The sequence below is a fragment of the Phocoena sinus genome, chromosome 13 (genome assembly GCF_008692025.1).
Source record: "Phocoena sinus isolate mPhoSin1 chromosome 13, mPhoSin1.pri, whole genome shotgun sequence".
In the NCBI taxonomy this organism is placed as follows: domain Eukaryota; kingdom Metazoa; phylum Chordata; class Mammalia; order Artiodactyla; family Phocoenidae; genus Phocoena; species Phocoena sinus.
Window position 1 is genome coordinate 72,974,881 of NC_045775.1, and position 25,686 is coordinate 73,000,566.

Here is a 25,686-nt window from a genome sequence, read left to right on the forward strand (position 1 = left end):
ATATAGATTTTATAAGATGCCAGAACTAAAAGTTTACATTGAAAGGGGTAACAGCTTCACAGATGACTTCTGTCACAATGGATGCCAGAAGATAGAAATATGACAAAGTCAATGTGCTGAGAGAGAATAACTGTCAGCCTAAATCATTATAACCAGTGAAGGCATCTTTCAAAATGAAAGTGATATAAAGACATTTTCTAACAAAAATTGACATGCATGCCACCTACAGATACTCTCTAAAGAAAAATTTAAATGTTGTGCTGAAGGAGGATTTGAGTACCAAGAAAGAAAAAGATAACGTACAATGTGTTGTGGTATATATATATATATATATATATATATATATATATATATGTAATACTAAATGTATGTTGATTGCATAAAACAATAATAGTCATTAAATAAAAAATTAACATGCATACATATTTGTATGTAATTTTTGATGTATAAGAATGAAATTAAAGTGTTCTAAAATATTAGCATTGTGGGGGAAAACTTAAAATATATTGATTAAATTTAGACTGACATATCAAGTGTGCAATATATAATGTTTAGAAAACGCAATATAGGGTAGAAACAGAAAGTGTAACTTCCAAACTAGTAGAGGAATAAAAACAGAAACAACAAATAATAAGTTCAAATGGAAGCTAAAATCTAAGAGAAAAGAAAAAAACATAAAATAGAATGTAAAGTGAAAAACAGGTCCATATATAGCATTAATTTTTGTTACCAAAATTGATTAGATTCCTCAGGGGTAAAAACTGTCATCATGCTTTAGATATACGATCCAACCTCTTCTGTTTACAAGAGACAAGCTATATCATAAATTATCAAAATAGTTGATTGTAAAAGATGAAAAGGAATTACTACACAAATTCAAACCAAAGGAGCTGGTATAGCTATATTAATAACCGAAAAACAGAGAAGTTAAGGCACAAATAATTAGTAGCCAAAAATTTTAGTCACTCCAATGATAAAAATCCAATAACCATGACTATGTAAGTGTTCTGAAAGACCATTCACATGATAATTTACCCTCAAGACAGAGAAAGCAAAAGACAGAGTACTAGATATTTTACTTGACAATTTTCTGGTAATTAATAGAAAAAATTGGCTAACGTTAAATAAGAGTCATAGAAGATTTAACAAATTTTAAAACTTAACCTGATATCTATATAGAGAAGACTGAGCTCAGAAACGAGAATTTAATCTTTCCAAGCACAAGAACATTTATAAAATTGATTGTGTACAAGGACTTCAAGCATATATGACCCCTATATGCATTCTGATTGCAATGCACTAAGCTAGAAATGAAAGGATTTAGCATAAAAATCCCCATGTTTTTGAAAATTAATATCTTCCACTTAAATGACCTTTGGGTAGAAATATATATATATATATATATATATATATATATATATATATATTATAGTGGAAATTAGAAAACATTTATAACACATCCAAACCTTTGGGATAGAACTAAAGTGATGCTAAGAAGGATAGGCAAAGCCTTAAATGCATATAGCTTAAAAGAAAAAAATGATGAAAATTAATGAGGCAATTTGGCCTAAAATAATTTTTTAAAACTCGAAAAGAAATAAAATGAGTCCAATTTAATTAAATAAAACATCAACATAAAATGAAGAGGAGTAGATCAATAAAATTAAAGTTGGACTTTTGAAATACTAATGCATTGACAAATCTCTGGCAAGACTGAGGACAGAAAGAGGGAAGGGAAAAGAAGGTATGTTCCCACATTCATAAACACACCAAAATGAGAAAGAATTACTAATTACATAAACTAAAGAAGATAAAGAATAGTGAGAAAAATTTAGGGACAACTCAGGTGAAAAAAGTTGAACTTGGTGCAAGGAAAAAATAGAAAATCTTAATTGTTTCATAATAAAGACTGAGTAAAGAGGCAAATTTTTCTAAAAAAAATTCAAACCTAGGTAGCTTTATGTAGCAAGTGTTAACAAAAATTTAATACTACACATTCTATTTTAAAGCACAGATTGAGGAAATCTCCACACTTCACATGAAGAAGATAGCATAGACCTAATATTAAACTGGGAAAAGAAGGAGCCAAGAAAAAATAATTATATTTTAGTATAAATAATTATACTATACACAGTGGAAATAATTATATTTTAGGTCAAATAAGATTGTAATAGTAGAAAACACTTGTTAGAAAAAATATATAAATGTAGGAAAATGAAAATTCATCGTATGTCAACTTTGTGTGTGTGTATGTATTACTTATTTAAGTCTTTGGTTCATGTCTTCTGAACACCTGGGTGAAGACAACTAGAAAAATGTGCTTTTCTCACCCATAAGCATCCCCTCTGCCCTGGCCATGGTCTTCATGGGGGCAAAGGGAAACACTGTGGCCCACATGTCCCAGGCACTTTCTCTAAGCAAAAACAGCAGCGGAGGTGGAGACGTCCACCAGGGTTTCCAGAACCTTCTCACCGAAGTTAACAGGACCAGCACACAGTACTTGCTCCGAACTATCAACAGGCTCTTTGGAGAGAAGACTTATGGTTTCCTCCCATCTTTCAAAGATTCTTGCCGCAAATTCTACCAAGCAGAGACAGAAGAGCTGGACTTTAACAGTGCTGCGGAGGAATCCAGGAAACACATAAACACCTGGGTAGCCCAAAGGACAGAAGGAAAAATTACAGACCTGCTGTCTCCAAATTCAGTGGACCCCATGACCTGTCTGGTTCTCATGAACGCCATCTACTTCAAAGGAAACTGGAAGAATCAGTTTAACAAACAGCACACCAAGGGAAGGCTGTTCAAAGTCAGCAAGAATGTGGAGAAGGCTGTGTAAATGATCTTCAAGAAATCCACCTTTAAAATGACCTACATCGGAGAGATATTCACGAAGATTCTGGTGCTTCCCTATATCGGCAGGGAGCTCAATATGATCATCATGCTTCCCAATGAAAACACCGATTTGAAAACAGTGGAAAAGGACCTTGCTTATGAGAAATTCATCGAGTGGGCGAGGCCGGACCTGATGCAGGAGGAGGTGGAGGTGTCCCTGCCGAGGTTTAAGCTGGGGAAGAGCTACGGCATGGAGGGTGTCCTCCGCACCCTGGGTGTGACCGACACCTTCGAGGACACCAGGGCGGATTTCTCTGCGATGTCGGCCCAGAGGGACCTGCGCCTGTCCCAGGTCACGCACAAGACCTTTGTGGAGGTAGACGAGGAGGGCACAGAGGCAGCCGCGGCCACCGCGGCCACCGCCGCAGTCCTGATGCTGCGCTACGTCAGAATCACCCCCAGGTTCCAAGCCGAACACCCTTTCCTCCCCCTTTTTTTTTTTTTTTTTTTTTCGTTACCTGGGCCTCTCACTGTTGTGGCCTCTCCTATCGCGGAGCACAGGCTCTGGACGCGCAGGCTCAGCGGCCATGGCTCACGGGCCCAGCCGCTCCGCGGCATGTGGAATCTTCCTGGACCGGGGCACGAACCCGTGTCCCCTGCCTCAGCAGGCGGACTCTCAACCACCGCACCACCAGGGAAGCCCAACCTTTTCTTCATCTTTATCCAGCACAGCAAGACCAGCGGGCTTCTCTTCTGCGGCCGGCTCAGCTCCCCATAAGGAGGCGGCAGCTGCAGGCAACCCCGCTGGGTCCTACTGGCCCACTTTCCCCGGTACTCCGTGACGTGCCTGTGACCCAAATTGGCCTTGGCGACAGTCCAGAAATAAAGGGTCTGATCGAGAAAAAAAAAAGAAAATTCACTATTCTCGTGAAATAGTGGTTATCTATTTCAGATATATTTTGCAGATGTCTTCTCCACTCTTGGCTTTTCATAGCCTTAATGGTGTTCTTAATTAAAGAGAAGTTCTTAATTTTGATGTAGTTTGATAAAGTAATTTGGTTTTCTCTAATGTGTAATTCTATAGCTTCTTTTATGATTGTCCTACTTAAGGAACCATCTCCTAGTCTAAGTGTATTAAGATAATTCTCTAAAAGCTTCATAATTTTTATTTTATATTCAGAATAGTTTTTACCTATTATATTTAGACCTACTACACATCTGGAATTTTTATGCTGTATGAAGTGAGGTATGGATGCTCAAGATCAATATGAAGTGAGGTATGGATGCTCAATATGAAGATCATATGTTTCTATATGGACAAGCACCCATTCCTGAAAAGTGTACCCTTACCTTGCAGCAAAAGTTTCATATTTATTATAATTAGGTGAATGCTTATGTGTCAGTCTGTTTTCTCTATTATTTTCACTTTTGTATTAATACATCATTTCTTAAGCCAAAATACACAGATAATGTGTGATCATATTCAACATTCTCTTGGTTATTTTGTTCCATTTCATTACCATATAAATACTGAAGCAGTTTTCCTTTTTCCAGCTTTATTGAGGTTTAATTGACAAAAATTATATGTAAGTTGTACAACTTGATGTTTTGATATATGTATACCTTGTGAAATAATCACCACAATCAAGAAAATTACATCCATCACTTCACATAGTTACCATTTTGTTTTTTCAAAAATTTTAATTGAGATATAATTAACATATAACTTACCAGTTTCAGATGTACAACATAATGATTTGATATTTGTAAAAGTTGCAAAATGATTACTACAATATCTAACATCTGTCACCTCACATGGTTACATATTTTTACTCATGATGAAAACTTTTAAGATCTACTTTCTTAGCAACTTTCAAATATGCAATACTTCAATAATAATACTTGCAATAATATAGTATTATTAATGATAGCCACCTTTCTATGCATTGCACCCCCATGACTTACAACTGGAAGTTTATACCTTTTTTAAAATTTTATTTTATTGAAGTATAGTTGAATTGCAATGTCATGTTAGTTTCAGGTGTATAGCACAGTGATTCAATTTTTCAGATTCTTTTCCTTTATAAGTTATTATAAAATATTGAGTATAGTTCCCTGTGATATACAGTAGATCCTTGTTGGCTGTCTATTTTATATATAGTAGTGTGTGTGAGGAATTTTATACCTTTTGATCCCCTTTATCCATTTCATCCAACCATTCACTCCCCACCTCTGGCAATCACCAATATGTTCCCTGTATCGATCATTCTAGATTATTTATAGTACCTAATACAATGAAAATGCTATGTAAATAGTTTTAAATACAATGAAAATGCTATGTAAATAGTTGCTGGCATTCAACAAATTCAAGTTTTGCTCTTTGGAACTTCTGGGATTTTTTTGAATAGTATCAATCCACGTTTGGTTGAATCAGTGGATGTGGAATCCACAGATATGGAGAGCCAACTATGTCATGGCTAAGTGGAGTTTATTCCAGGAATGTAAGGTTGGTTTCACATTTGAAAATAGTTAAGGCAATTTGCCATATCAATTATCTGAACAAGAAAAAATATATATTACTGCAATAGCTGCAAATAAACATTTGACAAATTCAAGGCACATTCATGGTAAGACTCTTGGCAAAATAGGAATAAATGGGAACATCTTCAACATGAGGTAAAACATCAGCAGGAAAAAAAACCCTGCATTTTACATTTTGCATATGGGTAAAATGTTGAATGTTTTACCCCAGTATGTAAGAAGGCAAATGTGTTTGTTGTTACTACACCTATTCATTGTCACACTAGAAGTATTAACTAGAGCAATAAGGCAAGAAAGCAAAATGAAAACATATAGATTGGAAAAGAAGAAAAAAGTATATCTATTTGAAGATGGCATAATTGTCTTCAAAGTAAATCCCCCAAAATATCTAAAAATATATATATTGGAACTACCAAGGAGTACTGCAATACTGTAGAACACAATTTCAATATACAATTAAATATGAGATTTAATTGTATTTCTGTATATTTGCAATAAAAAGAAATTAATAGATTAATAACCATAATAGAACAATTGTTGTTAATAGAACCATTATCATTAGAACCAAATACCCAAAAATACTTAATCATAAGTTTGGCAAAATATGTGCAAGGTCAGCATTCTAATAACTACAAAATACTGTTGAACATAATCAAAGAAGACATAAATAAATGGAGAGGTAGATCAGGTTTATGACTTGGATAATTCAATACTGTTAAGAAATCAATTCTCCCAAATATATCTGTTCATTTAAAGCAAGCTCAAAGTGCCAGAATATTTTAATTAATGGAAATAGACCACATGATTCTAAAATTTATATGAAATTGCAAAGTTAATATAATTACAATACAATTTTGGCAAAGAACAATTAGAAGGTTGTTGAAAGACTCACATTACCTAATTCCAAGACTCATTATAAAACTACAGTAGTGACTATGGATATCACACATTTTATGCTATAAGAAATAAACCAGACTCAAAGTTTAATATGATATAATTCTATTTATGTAAAAGTCTGTAAAGTGTTAAACTACAGTGATGGTGAATATTTTGTGTTTGCAATGGGCTGAGTGTATGGAGAGGAGTGTACTCCAGAGGAGTTTGAGGAAACATGTTGGGGGTGGTAGAATTATTCTAAATCTTGATTGTGATCACTGTGATGTAACTTGATTTATTTATCTAAACTCAGAACCATACTTTAACATGGGTGAATTTTTTTTTTTTTTTTTTTTTTTGCAGTACGCGGGCCTCTCACTGTTATGGCCTCTCCCGTCGTGGAGCACAGGCTCCGGACGTGCAGGCTCAGCAGCCATGGCTCATGGGCCCAGCCACTCTGCAGCATGTGGGATCCTCCCAGACCGGGGCACTAACCTGTGTCCCCTGCATCGGCAGGTGGACTCTCAACCAATGCACCACCAGGGAAGCCCACATGGGTGAATTTTATTATATGTAAATTTTAACTCAAAAACTCTAGAAAGTTTATCTACAAATTATTCAATAAAAATAAATAATGTATTGTTTAGTGATAAAAACCTATTACTAAATTATAAATAATGTTTATTTGAGAAGAGGAATAAGACAGATACAGTAGAGAGGATTCTGCAAAGGAATTGTTGAGGTTCCAATTCTTAATCTCCGTGTGGTTTCCATAGGAGCATGTTTATTATTAGATTTCAACTGTATCTGTATGTATACATATATATTTTTCAAAATCTAAAATAAATGTCCCAAACAAATAATATTTATAAAGAGAAAGCAGTTTTCTATGAGATGAATAGAAGATGATAACTTCTGATAGTTTAGTGGGTGGAATGAATCACAAAGTAAAATCTTGGTTGCCAGTGGAGGAAATTTAATTGGCTAAGATAACAAACAGAATTTATTGGCCAATGTTATCTAGATCAAAAAATAAATAAGACATTAAAATCACTTTATACACCTGTATCTAGGGGCTTAAAACATATTTCTAGTGAGTCCTTCTTATTTATCTATTTCTGCTGTGCTGGCTTAATTCTCAGGACTACTATTTGTTTTGGCAGATATAGGGTCATTATCTCTTGGCTTATTTCCTACTGATTTAGGTACTCCATAGGTTCACTTCAAATTGTTCAAGAGAAAGGTTCACACCTGATTTTCATTGATCTAAACTGGGTTAGGTTGCAATTAGAGAAAATTAGGACCTGGACTAGTGTAATGCAAATGAGAGTGCTAAGGCAAAAAACTTAAACACTCAAGCAGATCTTTCCCCATTGTACAGATAAAGAAGTTGAATCACAAAAGCTCAGGTTACATAATTATTAAGATATTAATATTTAATTTTATTTCAGATGTCTGAGTTCAAAGCCTCAACCTGCTGCTTTACTTTGTCAAGTCTTTCAATAAGAGAAAGATAAGAGAGTTTGTTAATAACGTGAATGGTATGTAGACTCCAGAAGGATCTGGACAAATTGGAATGGGACATCTAAGTATAAATTTAATGGGAAAAATAATTAGTCCTGTTGTTATTAAATAAAACAATTGCATAATATGGCTTTACTTAATGCAATTATAATATCTCAATGCTCTTATTGCAATGCTTTTTCTCCCTTTATTTCTGTTGATATTTACTTTATATATTTAGATGCTCCTATGTTGGATACATAAGTATGTTATATCCTCTTGTTGGATTGACCCCTTTATCATTATGTGACACCCTTCTTTGTGTTTTGTTACAATCTTTGTTTTAAAATCTATTTTATCTGATATAAATATTAATACCCCAGCTTTCTTTTTGCTTCCATTTGCATGAAATATCTTTTTTTGCATCCCTTTACATTCAGCCTGCATGTGTCTTTAGATATGAAGTGAGTCTCTTGTGGAAAGCATATAGATAGATCTTGTTTTTTGGTTTTTTTTAATCTTGTTTTTTATGCATTAAGTCACCTTATGTCTTTTGATTGGAGCATTAATCCATTTCATTTAAAGTGATTATTGATAGGGACATACTTATTGCATTTTGTTAATCTTTTTCTTGTTATTTTTGTGGTTCTTCTCTGTTCATTTATTTTTCTTTTAGTCTCTTCTCTTTGGGTTTGATGATTTTCTTTACTGTTATCTTTGGATTTCTTTGTCATTACTTTTTGTGTATGTATTATAGGCTTTGGTTTTGTGGTTACTATGAGGTTCATATATAACAATCTATATATAAAGCAGAGTATTTTAAGTTGATACTCACTTAAGTTCAAATGTATTCTAAAACACTAAATTTTTACTATCCCCCCACATTTAATTTTTTACATCATAATTTATAACTTTTTTTTATTTTGTGCATCCTTTAACTACTTATTGTAGTTTTAGTTATTTTACTACATTTTTTCTTTAACTCTTCATTCTAACTTTATGAGATGTTGTTCTACTTCCTTTAGTATATATTTGTTTTTACTAGTTAGAATTTTTTTCTTTCATATATTTTCTTATTTCTAGTTATGACATTTTCCCCCACTTAAAGCAGTTCCTTTAACATTTCTTGTCAGGCTGGTTTAGTGGTGATGAAGGCCTTTGGTTTTTGCTTGTCTGGGAAATGCTTTATCTCTCCTTCAATTCTGAATGATAACTTTGCCAGATAGTGTATTCTTGGTTGTAAGTGCTTTTTTCTTTTTCCTTCAGCACTTTGAATACATCATTCCACTCCCTTTTGGCCTGCACAGTTTATGCTAAGAAATTTGCTAATTATCTTATGGGGGAGTTCACTTATATATGTAACATATTATTTTCTTCTTGCTGGTTTTAAATTCTTTCTTTATACTTAACTTTTGATATTTTAATTATAACATGTCTTGGTGTAGATTTCTTTGGGATCCTCTTTTTTGAAAATCTCTTGATTCCATGATCTGGATGTCTGTTTTCTTCCCCAGGTTAGGGAATTTTTCCGTCATTATTTCTTCAAATAGGTTTTCTGCTTCTTTCTCTGTTTCTTTGTCTGTGACTGCTACAATGTGAATATTAGTATGCTTGATGTTGTTAGAGAAGTTCCTTAAACAATTCTCATTAAAAATTTTATTTTTCCCTTTGGCTGCTCTGATTCAGCGATTTCTACTAACCTGTCTTCCAGATCCTTGATCTATTCCTCTGTATCATCTAAATTGCTGTTGATTCCCTCTAGCATATTTTTCTTTTCAGTTACTGTAGTCTTCAGCTCTGAATTGTTCTCTCTTCTATTCTCTCTTTGTTGAAGCACTTATTATGTTCATCCATTCTTCTCTTGAGTTTTATGAGCATCTTTATGACCACTACTTTGAATTCTTTATCAGGTAGATTATTATCTCTATAGCATTAACATCTGTTTTTGAGTTTTGTCTTGTTCTTTCATTTTGAATTCTTTTTTTTTTTTTTTTTTCATGGTACGCGGGCCTCTCACTGTTGTGGCCTCTCCCGTTGCAGAGCACAGGCTCCGGACGCGCAGGCTCAGCGGCCATGGCTCACGGGCCCAGCCACTCCGCGGCATGTGGGATCTTCCCGGACCAGGGCACGAACCCGTGTCTCCTGCATCGGCAGGCGGACTCTCAACCACTGCGCCACCAGGGAAGCCCTCATTTTGAAATATTTCATGGTTTCCTCATTTTGTATGTCTCCCTGTGTATGTTTCTGTGTATTAGACCAAACTTAACTCTCTCAGTCTTGAAGGAGTGGCCATGTTTAGAGGATGATCTTTCTCCTTCAATCCCACCCTAGATCTTGGTTGTCTGTAGAATCTTTGTGGTTGCCTATACCACCTGATTCATTCTTGATATATGTTCCTGTTGTTGAGGGTGTGTTGAAACGCATCTCGATATGGTCCCTTTGTTGTGGAGCAGGTATTCACCTAGTTCTCAGGTCCCTTTCAGAGGGAATTGATCCATGTCACTGTATATTTGTTATGTTAATGATAGGAAGTAAGTTCAGGCTTTTCCAGGCACCACCATCATGAAATGCCTCCTTTTGACTGAATCTAGGCATCACAGTTTAAACTGTGACGTTGACAAACTGAAATGTGTCCAGGTAAAGTAATCATCTTGAAAAGTAAATCAGTACAACACATATGAAAAATAGGCTTCATAGACTAAAGAATATTCATGGGGAAATTTCTTTTATATCATCTAAATTCTATTACTTGGAAGAAAGATTACACCTTCATCTTCATGGCCACAGAGTTTTTGGACCAAGAGTTTAAATGTATAAGGAAAAAGATGTCAGTTTGCTAGAAGAAAGACAGTTCTAATAATCAAAATTTCCAAATAACTAGACCACACTTGGATATCAGGATTTTTCTTTCCTTGAAGATTTTAATTGGAGAACATAGATTTTCTCTTAGGGAGATTTGTTCAGGGATTTTTGCACTGGGAAGTCTTGCAAATCTGTTGTTAAATAATCTTTTATTTTCAGGATTTACCAATGAATCATAATTATATGATACAGAACACTTTAGAAAAAAAAATATATAACAAAACCCCTTAATTTATAACTCCTCCACCATCCTTTTTTAAAGCTCATAAATCCAAAACCATGTAATTTAGTATTTTATTATATATCCCATCTTCTAAAATAATCTAAAGATAAGGTATTCAAAGCAGATAAAATTAGTGGAATATTAGGGAAGTAGTTACACTGATTAAGATTTTGTGCTTCATTAGCCTCTTATCCAATATGTTCTTCTTATTTTTGAGTGTTACTTATCTTCAGGTATCCTGAACATTTTCTGATCATTCTTGCAAACTACTGAAACCAGATCTTAGCTGTCTAGTGACTATATTCTCCTTAGGTTCCCTTTACATCTTATATAATCTAAATGACTTGTCAGCAAATATGATTAATTCAAGAATGTCAACATGTTAATGAATCATAATCAATTAATATCAATACATATATTTGTATCTTCTAAAGATAACATTTAGTCATTTAATTTTTGCACTAAAAGAATAATTACAATGGACTTAGAGCCAGTGTCAGGTTTTGGTTGTTAGACAAAATCTTTTTGTTCCTAAAATCCCATATTGAACTTATCTCTTCTAACCTTTTCACAAGCCTGAATCAAGTGGATACCACCAGTCAATATTACCTTTTATTAAGCAAAGAAAAGAGAAAACTATTCTTCTATTCAATATTCAATTCCCCTTTCCCATAATTGTTATGGCCATTTTGATAACCTCAGGCACAAAGCAGGAATTAGAGGCCAGAGTCTTTATCAAAGTTGTGAGCCCTGAGTGGAAAAACCTCTTCTCAGTCAGCAGTTCAGAATTCCGGCCCCATCTATTTATCTCATGAAATTATGTTTACAAAAGATGATCTGACCTTTTGAATTAGACTTTTTCCTGATTCATAGTTTGCCGCTCTCCCAACTTTATGGTGCTAAGTTGGACAGAGATAACAATGGGAAGTCACTGAGAGCAGAAATAGAGCAGAGGAGGAGAGATTTATCTCTATTTCTTGTACACTCATGAAAGGTAATGTCTGCAGATTTTCAGGAGCCCAGTCTTAAAATACTTATCTGGAAATGCCTGTCTTGCTTGAAACCAAAGTCTGTTTTAGCACTGTGATCCTGTCAATGTAAAAACTTTGCTTAGTATTAAATGTGGCCTGACAGAATCCTAAGTATCTGTGTGGCTACATTAGTTCTATGATTCCTGTGCTCCAGTGACCATGACTTAAGGACAATATCAACTGCAAGGTTCTTCTTCCTACTTCTAACTTTTCAAGATAACCATTAGCTAGATTAATTTTTTTCTTAACTCATTTATCTGTCCTTTCCTCACCAAATCATGCCTTTCATGTCATGTTTTTCAGGTGACAAGTCTTTTATCTTAGACTGAATAGGGAAACAGTGCTTCTTTTCCAAAATGTTTATGATTTCTCTAAGCCTAATTTAATTTACTTTTAAAATGTAGTCCTACATGGCCTTTATTAGCACTGGGCTGTAACTCAGCTTCATTATTATGTTTGTGCTCCTTTAACAATGCTTTTAACTTAGCAAAAGATCTTTTTGCAATGCAGATGATGGCACACTAAGCATTAAATAAATTTAATATTAAAATTATGGGAGATCTCCTCTATGACCAAACAACATTTCACTCCCATTACAGTGTTTATGGGAATGGTTTGCAATACTGAATAAGATATAATTCTTTAATGATAGTCCAATAAAAAGGATATCATTATATGGTTGCACAAATGTCTTTCCCCTCAATAAAATTTTTAGTTATGTGAACACTTTGCCTTTCAGAATGACTTACGAATAAAATTTCTACCTTGACTTGTGCATTAATCAAGCGAGGGGGAGCAAAATCTATTTTTCAAAACGACCCAACCACCTAATGACTTGTTTAACTGGCCATCAGTCTTTGTAGCTGCCAAATCTTTTCTCTTTCCTTCCAATGAACTGGCATAATGCTGATTTGGGTCATATGTAGACACAAAATGCCTTCTTTCCTAGGGGAATAATTATTAACACTTCCTCAGAGCTGTTTGAAGGGTATTTCTGGTTGTAGCTCTTTTCTCCCCCCAAGCAAAGCCATTCTGTTCTCTGCTTTTCCCTGCCCCCATTTGAGGAGTGATGAAAGAAAGCAAATTATTTTCAAGAAAGATGAGACATACAAAAGTGTTTCTATATGTTTCAGTGAAAAAGACAGCTTAGATTCTATCTAAGGAAGCAATTTAAGTAAACTTTTTCTTGGCTCTTTGCATCACTTTTTCTGAATCCTAATCCTATATAATTCATGAGTTTGGCCCTAAATTATATGGTCTTGAGCAACAAAACTCTCTTAAACTTCTCAGCTCATATATTTACATATAAATACACAATATCACCACCAGTACCACCACAAATTTTATCTTTGTCAAGTGTCTTAGTCCATTTAGACTGCTATAACAGAATGCCATAGACTGGGTGGCTTATGAACAACAGAAATTTATTTCTCATGATTCTGGAAGCTAGGAAGCCCAAGGTCAAAGTGCTGGCCAATTTAGTGTCTGGTGAGAGCTCCCTTCCTCGTTCACAGATGACCATATTTCTCTGTGTTCACATGGCTGCAGGGGTTGAGGAAGTTCTTTAGTGACCTTTTTTAAGAGCACTAATCTCATTTGTGATGGGTACATCTTCATGACCTAATCACCTCCTAAAGGTCCCCATTTCCAAATACAATCACACTAAATGTTAGGATTTAACATATGGATTTGGGGAGACACAAATATTTATTCACTAGCACCATATTTCTTAATGACATACACTGCCCAGGAACCTGGTCTTGGGAAGAGTTTCTTCAGGGCTTCCAGCATTTATAGACTAGATATGACTCAAACTGCTATGAACTTTATTTTTCTGAAACCACATGCTTTATTTCTAACTCCTTTGTTCCATTGGGCACTTTCCTCAGACATTATTGATTACCAGTTATTATTTTTAGAATTAGTAAATAGTTTTCCTTTAGCTCTTTCAAACCAGACATGTCAGCTAAGTTTTCAGTTTTTTATTGTCTGCCTTGCCTAAAGATGTTCTTAGTTTGATAAAATTACTTCTAGTAAAAAGCAACAAAATAAAATCATCTGAGATCCCATTTTCTAATTCCATGGTTCTATAAACCTCTTAAAAGTCTTTGCTTTAGGATGGTTAGTTCTTATTAACTTTCTTGGAGTTAAAACAAAAGAACATTTTTTTTTATGAGTGAGATAATGAGTTTTATACCTTGCTTAATGAGATTATCTTTTTGACATGGGTTTCAAGTAAAAAGTATGTAGATTGCAGGGGAAAGGGTTATACTTACTTGCAGCATTGCTCAGACAGGTGTTTATTCACACCTGCTCAAGTAATTCAATGTAATTCATATAGCCAATTACATTTATCCCCCTCCAAAAGAGACACTAGTACAAAAAAAAAAAAAAATTCCTAGCAAAAGAATAAACTCATGTGCCAGAATTTATTGGATGTGTACATATACATAAATGCTCACACATACAATGTGTGTTTGCAATACAATTAATTAATATATTGTTTTAATTAGAACAGAAGGAGCTAGGGTCAGACTGTTTGGTTATAAACACCAGGGTTACCTTTTTTCTAGCTGTGTTCCCTTCAGTAAATCTTATAACTTCTCTGGAATTTTTTTTTCTTTCATTTTTAAATGGCAATGAAATTCAAAAGTCCAGTCTTACTTTTCTGATGATGTTATTATCAGGATCAAATAATAAAATATATTTGTCAATTCTCCAAATACTGAAACTTACTATACACATGTTATTGAAAAATCGATATGAAAAATTTACCCCGCTGATTTCTGATATTTAGAATGGCATTTTAAATATAAATCAATTGGGTCTTTCTTTTTCTTTTTTTCCTAGCACTTTTGTGAAAGCTTTGGCTGCTTTTGAGTTAGCCATGGGCTGTTAAGGAATATACTGATAGCTCGGTATTTTCAACCTTCTGTTACACAACCTTGTCAATTAATGCCACTATTTTAATACATACAATAAGAAGTAAGTCCCTTATTACTTGAGGAGACATCCCAAACCTGGGTTATCACCACCATTTTCTCATGGTAAGGGGAACTTAGGTCTTTGTCTTTCACATTTGTTTTTCTATTTGCATCCATTTCTTGTAGAGTTCTGACCATGTAACAGGAAGTGTTAACCCAGTTGCTGATGGAATGCAACTGCACATATCAAAATTACCATCCTGGGGTAACTGTCAGCTTAGTGCATTAGATAAGTATACAATTACATTGTGACATTTGGATAATTGTTAGGCCACAAAGACAAATTTGCTGACTCTAAGTTCCAAAGCTGACCTTTTCACAGTGAGCTAATTGGAAGGGTTCCCTTCCTTTTCAGGAACCTCCTATTTAGCATCTTTAAATTACTTACCTAAGCATTTACCAGCATTAGGATACATAATGCAGTCACTTCTACTTAATCTGATCCCTGGATCATGTTATATTTATCACTTGACTTGAAAGATTAAACCCTATCAACCTTGTTCTCTAGTCAGTGGTAAATATTTCAAGCAGATTTTAATAGATAATTCAATTCTAAGACTTTCAGAAACTTGCCACTTTTAGAGGCAATGAAAGCAAATGATTAAAAAACACAAAATATAAAAGGAATTATGAAGGGCTGAGGCAAGACTATGAGGAGCCTAAGGCTAAATATGAAAAAAATTTCATATCTTTTGAGATGAGAATTTGAATAAGACAAATACAAATGTTAACCTAATAGGTGAGTCATCTCATTTCCTTGTAGAACTCAAAATCTCAGTTGCTTTGTTGTAACAGTACAAGACACATTTCATACACATTTACATCTTCAAACTGAAAATTCACATTTAAATTTCTATTCACTAATATTTCAGGATTTGTGTGCAGTGAATGCATATATATATATATATATATATATATACATTATATGTATTATATGAAATATGAATATTCAAGCCTACTTATTCTCTGTACACTCCAGTCTGAATTAACAGAACTGTAAAAAAAGTAAGAATGATCATAGAGTAACACACAAAAGATTAATATAGCTTTATCCACCAGAAGTCAATATTGCAGGAGGGATGTATTAATTATCTATTATTACTAGTAAAATCTGACAAAACTTAACTGCTCAAAACATGTGTTATCTCACAGTCTTTGTGGGCTAGGAATCTTGGTATAGCTTAACTGGGTATTTTGGATAAAGGTCTTTTATAAGACTGCATGCTCTCACAAGTCTGTTGGGGCAGCAGTCTCAACTGAAAGCTAGATTGGGGAAGAATTCAGTTCCAAGTTCACTCACATTGTGTTTGGCTTGTTTCCATTCCTCAGGGGCTGTCAAATTAAGGCCACAATTCCTCAATGATTTTGACCAGAGACTGCTCTCAGTTCCTTGTCACATGGGTCTCTCCATTAGGTAGCTCACAACATGCCAGTTTGCTTCATCAGAGCAAGCAAGCAAGATGATGACGATGACGATGAGAGAGAAATGCAGAGAACATAAAAAGGTAAAAGTTGGAGTATGAGAAATAAGGAAGTCATGGTGTTTTTTGTCTAAATTTGAAAATGATGGTCTATCACTTTTACAACTTTCTATTTATTAGAGGCAAATTACTAGGTTCATCTAACACTCAAGAAGAGAGGACTGCACAAGGATGTGGATCATTGAGATTATTTTAGAAGGCTGCCTAACATAAGAAAAAGAAGGGTTTTGTTTTCCTTATTCTCGAAGATGATGTGGGAGGCTTTTTATGCTTGAGTGAAGGCCCATACCACCAACTATATTTCTTACCAAATTCTCTACTTACCTAATATAAAAAGATAAATGGATAGATAGATAAATAGATAGATAGAGGTAGAAGTATAGATATAGCTATAAAACAGGAATGTTCAGTCTTTCACTGGGCAAAGCAGCAAAATTCAATGTGACTGTTTGAAGTTGACTGACATATTAACTGCTAAGAAAAAATATATTCCATATTACAAGTAGAGATACTGGAGACAATACATTTTACATATCTTATGAATTTGTGATATCACTTTTGAAAATTATTTCAAATGCTTTAATCATCTGAATACTTCAGGTGAGCATACATGTAGTGAACTCAGCAGTGGTAGCTGTTACATTATTTAATAAGAAACACTTTCTAGTAATAAATGACTTTAATATTCAATTTAAAGTCATATTGAACATGATATGTTAGGATATCAGGTCTCTTAAGGTACCCTTCCAATATTTAGTCACCTGTGAAAACATTCATTCCACAATTCCTCACTAGGATGGAAAGAAACACCTTTGATAATTTCAGCTATCATAGTATATATGCATTAAAGTGCAGGAATTTCATTTATTAATAAGTAAGAACTTTAGCAGTGTAATTTTAGGTCTCTCCATTCCTATATTTTGTGTTTGCTTCCATTTTCTTAAAATTTTTATTGGAGTATAGGTGCTTTACAATGTTGTGTTAGTTTCTACTGTACAGCAAAGTGAATCAGCTATACATATACATATATTACCCTTTTATGGACTTCCTTCACATTTAGGTCACCTCAGAGCATTGAGTAGAGTTCCTTATGCTATACAATAGGTTCTCATTAGTGATCTATTTTATATATAGTATCAATAGTGTATATATGTCAATCCACCTCTCCCAAATCATCCCACATCCCTTGCCCCTTGGTATCCATACGTTTGTTCTCTATGTCTGTGTCTCTAATTCTGCTTTGCAAAAGATCATCTATGCCATTTTTTTAGATTCCACATATATGTGTTAATATACGATATTTCTTTTTCTCTTTCTGACTTACTTCTACTTCTGTATGACAGTCTCTAGGTCCATCCACGTCTCTACAAATGACCCAATTTCATTCCTTATGGCTGAGTAATATTCCATTTTATATATATATATATATATATATATATATATATATATATATATATATATACCACATCTTCTTTACCCATCAATCTGTTGATAGATATTTAGGTTGCTTACATGCCAGGCTATTGTGAATAGTGTCACAATGAATATTGGAGTGCATGTGTCTTTTTGAATTATTATTTTCTCAGGGTATATGCCCAGTAGTGGGATTGCTGGATCATATGATAGTTCTATTTTTAGTTTTTTAAGGAAACTCCATACTGTTCTCCATAGTGGTTGTATCAAGTTACATTCCCACCAACAGTGCAAGAGGGTTCCCTTTTCTCCACACCCTCTCCAGCATTTATTGTTTGTAGATATTTGGATGATGGCCATTTTGACTGGTGTGAGGTGATACCTCATTGTAGTTTTGATTAGCATTTCTCTAATAATTAATGATGTTGAGCTTCTTTTAATGTGCCTCTTGGGCATCTGTATGTCTTCTTTGGAAAATGTCTATTTAGGTGTTCTGCCCATTTTTTTGATTGTGTTGTTTGTGTTTTTGATATGCATGAGTTGTTTGTATATTTTGGAGATTAATCCTTTGTCAGTTGCTTCTTTTGCAAATATTTTCTCCCATTCTGAGGGTTGTCTTTCCATCTTGTTTATGGTTTCCATTGCTGTGCAAAAGTTTTTAAGTTTCATTAGGTCCCTTTTGTTTACTTTTGTTTTTATTTTCATTACTCTAGGAAGTTGGTCAAAAATGATCTTGCTCTGATTACATCAAGAATGTTCTGCCTATGTTTTCCTCTAACAATTTTATACTGTCTGGCCTTACATTTTGATCTTTTATCCATTTTGAGTTTATTTTTTGTGTATGGTGTTAGGGAGTGCTCTAATTTCATTCTTTTACATGTAGCTGTCCATCAAAACCATACTGTTTTGATGACTGTAGCTTTGTAGTATAGTCTGAAGTCAGTGAGTCTGATTTCTCCATCTCTGTTTTTCATTCTCAAGATTGCTTTGGCTATTCAGGGTCTTTTGTGTTTCCATACAAATTGTAAAATTTTGTTCTAGTTCTGTGAAAAATGCCATTGGTATTTGATAGGGATTGCACTGAATCAGTAGATTGCTTTTGGTAGTATAGTCATTTTCACAATATTGATTCTTCCAATCCAAGAACATGGTCTACCTCTCCATCTGTTTGTGTTGTCTTTGATTTCTTTCATCAGTGTCTTATAGTTTTCTGTGTACAGGTTTTTGCCTCCTTAGGTAGGTTCATTCCTAGGTATTTTATTCTTTGTGTTGCAGTGGTGAATAGGATAGTTTCCTTAATTTCACTTTCTGATCTTTCATTGTTAGTGTATAGGAATGCAAAAGATTTCTGTGTATTAATTTTTTATTCTGCAACTTTATCAAATTCATTGATTAGCTCTAGTAGTTTTCTGTTGATACCTTTAGGTTTTTCTATGTATAGTACCATGTCATCTGCAAACAGTGACAGTTTTAGTTCTTTTTTTCCAATTTGTATTCCTTTTATTTCTGTTTCTTCTCTGGTTGCCATGGCTAGGACTTCCAAAATTATGTTGAATAAAAGTGGAGAGAGTAGATATCTTTGTCTTTTCCTGATCTTAGAGCACATGCTTTCAGTTTTTCACCATTGAGAATGATGTTTGCTGTGGGTTTTTCATATATGGCCTTTATTATGTTGAGGTAGCTTCCCTCTATGCTCAGTTTCTGGAGAGTTTTTATCATAACTGGGTGTTGAATTTTGTCGAAAGTTTTTCTGCACCTTTTGTGATGATCATATGGTTTTTATCCTTCAATTTGTCAATATGGTGTATCACATTTATTGATTTGTATATGTTAAAGAATCCTTGCATCCCTGGGATAAATCCCACTTGATCATGGTGTATGATCCTTTTAATGTGTGGCTGGATTCTGTTAGCTAGTACTTTATTTAGGATTTTGCGTCTATGTTCATCAGTGATATAGGCCTGTAATTTTCTTTTTTGTGATATTTTTGTCTGGTTTTTGTATCAGGTTGATGGTGGACTCATAGAAGGAGTTTGGGAGTGTTCCTCCCTCTGCTAATTTTGGAAGAGTTTGAGAAGGATGAGTGTTAGCTCTTGTCTAAATGTTTGATGGAATTCACCTGTGAAGCCATCTGGTCCTGGACATTTGTTTGTTGGAAGGTTTTTTATCACAGTTTCAATTTCATTACTTGTGATTTGTCTATTCATATTTTCTATTTCTTCCTGGTTCAGTCCTTTGCTGTTGTACCTTGGCATATTTGCTTATAGTAGTCTCTTATGATCCTTTGTATTTCTGTGGTGTCAGTTGTAACTCCTCCTTTTTCCTGTATAACTTTATTGATTTGAGTCCTCTCCCTTTTTTCTTGATTAATCTAGCTGAAGGTTTATCAATTTTGTTTACTGTCTCGAAGAGCCATCTTTTAGTTTTATTGTTCTTTGTTATCATTTTCTTCATTTCCATTTTATTTATTTCTGCTCTGATCTTTATGATTTCTTTCCTTCTACTCACTTTGGGTTTTATTTGTACTTCTTTCTGTAGTTGCTTTAGGTGTAAAGTTAGGTTGTTTACTTGAGTTGTTTCTTGAGGTAACATTGTGTTGCTATAAACTTCCCTCTTAGAATTGCTTTTGCCGCATTGCATAGGTTTTGGATTGTCGTTTTTTCATTATCATTTGTTTCTAGGTATTTTTTGCTATCCTCTTTAATTTCTTCAGTGATCTTTTGGTTATTTAGTAGCATATTGTTTAGTCTCCATGTGTTTGTGTTTTTCATGGTTTTTTTTCCCCTGTAATTTATTTCTAATATCATAGCGTCGTGGTTGGAAAAGAAGCTTGATACAATTTCACTTTTTAAAAATTTAGTAAGGATTGCCTTGTGACGCAAAATGTGATCTGTCCTGGCCAATGTTCCATGTGCACTTGAGAAGAAAGTGCATTCTACTGCTTTTGGATGGAATGTCTTATAATTAAGTTTATCAGGTCTAAAGTGTCATTTAAGTCTTGTGTTTTCTTATTACTTTTCTGCAGCATGATCTACCCATTAGTGTAAGTGTATTGTTAAAGTCCTCCACTATTATTGTGTCAGTGTTGATTTACCCTTTTATGGCTGTAGGTAGTTTCCATATATATTGAGGTGCTCCTATGCTGGGGACATAAATATTTACAGCTGTTATATCTTCTTCTTGGATTGATCTCTTGATCATTATGTAGTGTCCTGCCTTATCTCTTGTAACAGTCTTTATTTTAAAGTCTATTTTATCTGATAGGAGTATTGCTACTCCAGCTTTCTTTTGATTTCCATTTGCATGGAATATATTTTTCCAACCCTTCACTTTCAGTCTGTATGTGTCCCTAGGTCTCAAGTGGGTCTCAAAGACAGCATATATATGTGTCTTATTTTTGTATCCATTCAGCTAGTCTGTACCTTTTTTGTTGGAGCATTTAATCCATTTACATTTAACATAATTATTGATATATGTGTTCCTATTACCATTTTCTTAATTGTTCTGTGTTTCTTTCTGTAGGTCTTTTTCTTCCTTGTGTTTCCTGTCCAGATAAGTTCTTTTAGCATTTGTTGTAAAGCTGTTTTGGTGGTGTGAATTCTTTTAGCTTTTGCTTGTCTGTAAAGCTTTTGATTTCTTTCTCAAATTTGAATGAGATCCTTGCTAGATATAGTCATCTTGGTTGTAGGTGTTTCCTTTTCATCATTTTAAATATATTGTGCCACTCCCTTCTTTCTGCAGAGTTTATGCTGAAAAATCAGCTGTTAACCTTATGTGGATTCCCTTGTATGTTATTTATTGCTTTTCCCTTACTTCTTTCAACATATTTTCTGTGTTTAATTTTTGTTAGTTTGGTTAATAAGTGTTTAATCTTGTTTCTCCTTGGATTTATCTGGTATGGGACTCTCTGCATTTTCTGGACTTGATTGACTATCAAGTTTTCAAGTATAATCTCTTCAAATATTTTCTCAGACACTTTCCCTTTCTCTTCTTCTGGGACCCCTATAATTTGAATGTTGGTGTGTTTAATGTTGTCCCAGAAGTCTCTGATATTGTCCTCATTTATTTTCATTCTCTTTTTTTTATTCTGTTCTGCAGCAATTATTTCCATCATTCTATCTTTCAGGTCATGTATCTGTCCATCTGCCTCTTATTCTGCAATTGATTCCTTCTAGTGTATTCTTCATTTCAGTTATTGTGTTGTCCATCACTATCTGTTCTTTAGTTCTTCTAGGTCCTTGTTAAACAGTTGTATTTCTTCTATCCATGCCTCCATTCTATTTCCAAGATTTTGTATCTTTACTATCATTACTTTGTATTCTTTTTCAGATAGGTTGCCTATTTCCTCCTCACTTATTTGGTCTTGTGCATTTTTACGTTGCTCCTTAGTCTGCAACATATTTCTCTGTCATCTCATTTTGTCTTACTGTGTTTAAGGTCTTCTTTGCACAGGCTGCAGGGTCATAGTTTCTCTTGTTTCTGGTGTCTGCCCTTGGTGGATGAGGTTGGTCCAGTGACTTGTGTAAGCATCCTGGTGGGAAGGACTGGTGCCTGCATTCTTGTGAGTGGAGCTGGATATTGTCCCTTTGATGGGCAGGGCTGTGTCATTTGGTGTGTTTTGGGGTATCTGTGAGCTAGTAGGACTTTAGGCAGCCTGTCTGATGATGGGTGAGTTTGTGTTCCTCTCTTGCCTGTTGTTTGGCGTAAGGCATCCAGCATTGGAGCCTGCAGGTGTATGGGTGGATCCAGGTCTTGGATTCTAGAGGGAGAATTACTGGAGAGCTCTTGCTGATTAATATTCCCTGGGCCTGGAATTCCCTGGCAGTCCAGCATCCTGGACTCACTGCTCCCACCACAGAGGCTCAGGCCTGACCCCCTGCTGGGGAACCAAGACCCCTCAAACCACAAGTCATGAAAATAAAGGAGGGAAAACAAAGGAAAAAATATGGGGGAAGAAAACAAATAAAAACAAACAGAGAAACAAAACCCAAGACAAATAACAAAGACAAAAACAAACAAACAGCAACAACAGCAATAAAAAAGACCAACAAAACCCCAGACAATTGGTTAAAGCAAAAGTAAACAAACAAAAACAAACAAAACACACACACACACAAGAAACCAAAGAAAAGGAAGATGGCGGAAGAGTAAGACACGGAGATCGCCTTCCTCCCCACGGATACACCAGAAATACATCTACATGTGGAACAACTCCTACAGAACACATACTGAAGGCTGGCAGAAGACCTCAGACCTCCCAAAAGGCAAGAAACTCCCCACGTACCTGGGTAGGGCAAAAGAAAAAAAGAAAAAACAGAGACAAAAGAATAAGGACGGCACCTGCACCAGTGGGAGGGAGCTGTGAAGGAGGAAAAGTTTCCACACACTAGGAAGCCCCTCCGCGGGCAGAGACTGCAGGAGGCGGAGGGGGGAGTTTCGGGACCGCGGAGTAGTGAACAGTGACGGGTGTGGAGGGCAAAGCGGGGAGATTTCTGCACAGACGATCGGTGCCGACCGGCACTCACCAACCCGAGAGGCTTCTCTGCTCACCCGCCGGGGCGGGCGGGGCTGCGAGCTGAGGCTCCGGTTTCAGTTTTGGACGGAGCACAGGGAGAGGACTGGGGTTGGCGGCTTGAACATAGCCTGAAGGGGTTAGTGCACCACAACTAGCCGGGAGGGAGTTCGGGGAAAAGCCTGCACCTGCCAAAGAGGCAAGAGACTTTTTCTTCCCTCTTTGTTTCCTGGTGCGCAAGGAGAGCGGTTTAAGAGCGCTGCTTAAAGGAACTCCAGACACTGGCGCGAGCCGCGGCTAAAAGCGCGAACCCCAGAGACGGGCGCGAGCCGCGGCTAAAACCGCGGACCCCAGAGACAGGCGGGAGACGCTAAGGCTGCTGCTGCCGCCACCAAGGGGCTTGTGTGCGAGCACAGGTCACTCTCCACACCCCTCTTCCGCGGAGCCTGTGGAGCCCACCACTGCCAGTCTCCCGGGATCCAGGGACAACTTCCCCGGGAGTACGCACGGCGGGCCTCAGGTTGGTGCAACGTCACGCCGGCCTCTGCCGCAACGTCACGCCGCCTCTGCCGCCGCAGACCCGCCCCGCACGCAGTGCCCCTCCTCCCCCCATCCCCCAAGCCCCAGCCTGAGTGAGCCGGAGCCCCCGAATCAGCGTCTCCTTTAACCCCGTCCTGTCTGAGCAATAAACAGACGTCCTCCAGCGACCTACACGCAGAGGCAGGGCCAAATCCAAAGCTGAGCTCCTGTGAGCTGTGAGAAAAAAGAAGAGAAAGGGAAATCTCTCCCAGCAGCCACAGAAGCAGCGGATTAAAGCTCCACAATCAACTTGATATACCCTGCATCTGTGGAATACCTGAATAGACAAGGAATGATCCCAAATTGTAGAGGTGGAATTTAGGAGCGAGATCTATGATTTTTTTCCCTTTTCCTCTTTTTGTGAATGTGTACGTGTATGCTTCTGTGTGAGATCTTGTCTGTATACTCTTGCTTCCACCATTTGTCCTAGGGCTCTATCCATCCATGGTTTTTTAAAAAAAAACTTTTTTCTTAATAACTAATTTTAATTGTAATAACTTTATTATAAATTACCTTCATTCTTTCTCTCTTTCTTTCCTTCCTTCCTTCCCTCCTTTAGACAACGAATCACCCCAAATTGAGCAGGTGGTCTCTGAGAGCAAGATTTATGATTTTTCCCCCTTTACCTCTTTTTGTGAACGTGTATGTGTATGCTTCTGTGTAAGATTTTCTCTGTATAGCTTTGCTTCCAACATTTGTCCTAAGGTTCTATCCGTCCCTTTTTTTTTTTTCTAAATATTTTTTAATTCAATAACTATATTATACTTTATTTTATTTCTACTGTATCTTCTTTCTTTCTGTCTTTTTTCCTTCTTTCCCTAATTCCTTCCTTCCTTCCTCCCTCCCTCTCTCCCTCCTTTCTTTCCTTCTTTGCTTCTTTCTTCCTTCCTTCCTTTCCTCCTTTCCTTCTTTCTTTCCTCATACTTCTACTAATTCTACTTTTTCTCCCTTTTATTCTGAGCCGTGTGGATGAAAGGCTCTTGGTGCTCCAGCCCAGGAGTCAGGGCTCTGCCTCTGAGGTAGGAGAGCCAACTTCAGGACACTGGTCCACAAGAGACCTCCCAGCTCCACATAATATTAAACGGTGGAAATCTCCCAGAGACCTCCATCTTAACACCAGCACCCAGCTTCACTCAACGACCAGCAAGCCACAGTGCTGGACAACCTATGCCAAACAACTAGCAAAACAGGAACACAACCCCACCCATTATCAGAGAGGCTGCCTAAAATCATAATAAGGCCACAGACACCCCAAAACACACCACCAGACGTGAACCTGCCCACTAGAGAGACAAGATCCAGCCTCATCCATGACAACACAGGCACTAGTCCCCTCCACCAGGAAGCCTACACAACCCACTGAAACAACCTTAGCCACTGGAGACAGACATCAAAAACAACGGGAACTACGAAAGTGCAGCCTGCAAAAAGGAGACCCCAAACACAGTAAGATAAGCAAAATGAGAAGACAGAAAAACACACAGCAGATGAAGCAGCAAGATAAAAAACCCACCAGACCTAACAAATGAAGAGGAAATAGGCAATCTAACTGAAAAAGAATTCAGAATAATGACAGTAAGGATGATCCGAAATCTTGGAAGTAGAATGGACAAAATGCAAGAAACAGTTAACAAGGACCTAGAAGAAATAAAGATGAAACAAGCAACGATGAACAACACAATAAATGAAATTAAAAGTACTCTAGATGGGATCAATAGCAGAATAACTGAGGCAGAAGAACGGATAAGCGACCTGGAAGATAAAGTAGCGGAAAAAACTACTGCAGAGCAGAATAAAGAAAAAAGAATGAAAAGAAATGAGGACAGTCTCAGAGACCTCTGGGACAACA

At 36.0% G+C, this 25,686-nt stretch overlaps 1 pseudogene; it reads left to right on the forward strand.

Annotated features, from left to right (window-relative positions):
• Positions 1 to 2,278: 2,278 nt before the first annotated feature.
• LOC116764049 lies at positions 2,279 to 3,610 on the forward strand (annotated as a pseudogene).
• Positions 3,611 to 25,686: the final 22,076 nt, after the last annotated feature.